At 33.7% G+C, this 2,625-nt stretch overlaps 1 long non-coding RNA gene across 1 annotated transcript; it reads right to left on the bottom strand.

Annotated features, from left to right (window-relative positions):
- Positions 1–1,049: 1,049 nt before the first annotated feature.
- On the bottom strand, positions 1,050–1,258 carry LOC119687644. The gene is made up of 2 exons (XR_005253214.1): positions 1,168–1,258; positions 1,050–1,105 (listed from the first exon to the last, which is right to left on the bottom strand). It is a non-coding gene; the product is annotated as an uncharacterized LOC119687644 (long non-coding RNA).
- Between the last annotated feature and the right edge of the window lie 1,367 nt (positions 1,259–2,625).

The following is a 2,625-nucleotide window of genomic DNA, read 5'->3' as shown; positions in this document are numbered from 1 at the left end:
TTACTCTAAGTACAATTCCTTCATTATGTGTTATTATACTTAAGTTCAATTCATACCAAATTCAACTAAATTTTTCATGATTGTTTTAAGTGTTAATAAATATCAACGTTGGAGGAAATTTCGAATAAAACTTAATTGCAAAACTATAAATAAAGTTGTAATAAATTAAGGATATCAGCCACAAAATTTCCTTAACATCTCTTCCTATCCTTAAATTACACTCAATTGGATAATAAGCTAAGAAACACAAGTAAATTAGGCTATTCATTTTGAATTAGTAAGCAAAACAGAAGATATACTGCCCAGGAAGAGGCGATAAAAATAAATAATCAAGAAGATTACCACTTTTAATTGATTGGCGAGTGTAATGATTACATATACGAGTACTAAGAAATATTGTTTGTTTATAAATAACTGAGAGTTAAATACATTCAATTTGAAATAAAGCAAAAAAAGTTCTTAATATTGAAGTAATAATAATTTAAAAAAAATATATATCGCCGAAAAATATGTTTATAAGCAAAAGAAGTATCAATTAATATGTTAAAGAACACTACAGTCGCAATTACAGCACAATCACAAACCACGACATGAAATTCCATGGCTAGACCGTTTTTTTCAATCACGATAATTAGTTTAAACCTACTTCCCAGACTCAGACTTCCGTACATATCCACTGTCTATCCATTTATAACGGAATTAGGCAACATCTCTCCAAAGGACATAATGGCGTTCTTAACTGTTACTCGTCTATGGAATTAAAGTGGGTATGTCAGAATAATTCTCAAAGGATGCAGTGACGTGGTGTCAAGTTCTCAACCCGTCTTAAAATCAAATCTAAACTAATTTAGTTTAAGCCTAAGGTTTTTATGACTGGGTGCGTGACAAGGAATAATGTTGCTTGAAGAAAAAGAGAAGGAACCAAATCATTTCACATGATATAAAAATAACATATTAAATAATACAAAAAATAACCGTTGTTTTTGGTCACTAGATGGGTTTGGTGCCCATATATCTGATTACAGTAATCCCATTATGTTTAAGTTTTGTTTTTGCCGCGAATACATGCGTCTCGAGTGCGGTCCGCTAGTTCGGTATATATTTCCTGCAATTGAAGTGTTGTAACAACAAAAAGTTCTTAAATGCGGTGGAATATAATGTACTCACTTGGAGCGATAAAGAGCTGCAGCCGATAAGTGTTATTTTTTAAAAAATTTCATTTTAAATTATTCAACTTTTTGAATTTACATATTTTGTTTTTATTCTTATTGAATTTGTTTGACTTTGTGCGCTTTTTTGTTTTGCAAAATAATTGCACACATATAAAATCAGCTGATAGAGACAGCAATTGAAATTATTAAACAGAAACATTATAAAGTGAATAAGTGTTACAAAACGATCAAATAATTAGATCAATTGTTACACAAAAACCTAAACAATCGTGTAATCTTGTACACTGATTTAGCAATTTAGCAGAATATTTTAATTTAATTAGCAAATTTTAAATTTATTAGCAAATTTTAATTTTTACTTGAATTTGGAATTTTGAGCATTTGAAATTTACAGGTATTAAATTATTTTAATTTAATTAATTTAGGATACCCTTTTAATTTAATTAAATCTAATTAAATTAGTAGGGTATCGAAAAGGTATGAGTGGGCAAAAAACATCACCTCTGCGGAAACAAAACGCAGTACAAAAAACAATGGAGAAGGAGGTATTAAACATACCTTTATCCCCCAAGCCTGATGATAGTGTAGAGGATAAGCTGGTACAACTATCTGCGATGATGGAATCACAAAGGCATATTAATAAGGATATGCGGGATCTGCTTGCACAGATAGTTAAGATGTATAAGACGGAACAAGAAAGGGGGCCACAAGTGCCGTTGGTGGCTAAGAATGTAGCTTCCATTAGCGTGCAAACTCAGGGAGCACTAAAGCGTGCTGCGAAAGAAAAACCGAACGGTCCACCACCCAAAGTCCAAATTAGAGAAATTGGAAGTAAGGAGCAGGAAACGAATTTTCACAAATGGCAGCTAGTGCAAAAGAAAAAAGGGAAAACTGTGCCAAATCTGGACCTCATTAAAGCGCCTAGAGTAAAACCGGAAGCAATTCTCATTAGTAAGACGGCAGACAAGTCTTACGCTGAAATGTTAAAGATCATTAAAACAAAACCAGAGCTACAAGAATTCGGAAAAAACGTGAACAAAATCCGAAAAACTAAAGAGGGGGAAATATTGATTCAGCTTACCAAAGAAGCTGGAAATTTAGCGAAGGACTTCTGCAATGAAATGAAAAACACACTTCAGAATTGTGCTAGTGTAAAATCTTTAACACAGCACACCCTAATAGAATGCAGGGATTTGGACGAGATAACATCCAACGAAGAGGTGCGCGCGGCGATTGCTGATCAATTTCCAGCAATAAATGTAAGTGACATCAACGTCAAGTTTTGGCGTGCCGCAAGGGACAGCACAAGATCAGCAATTATTGACCTTCCTACTAAGGATGCCAGTGTATTGATTGCAGCTGCCTCAGTCAGAGTTGGCTGGGTACGCAGTAGGATCAGAAAGCATATCACACCCATGAGGTGTTTCAAATGTCTTCAATTTGGACACGCTGC

This window comes from Teleopsis dalmanni, chromosome X (assembly GCF_002237135.1).
Source record: "Teleopsis dalmanni isolate 2A chromosome X, ASM223713v2, whole genome shotgun sequence".
NCBI lineage: Eukaryota > Metazoa > Arthropoda > Insecta > Diptera > Diopsidae > Teleopsis > Teleopsis dalmanni.
This window is presented reverse-complemented; position numbering and strand designations above follow the sequence as displayed.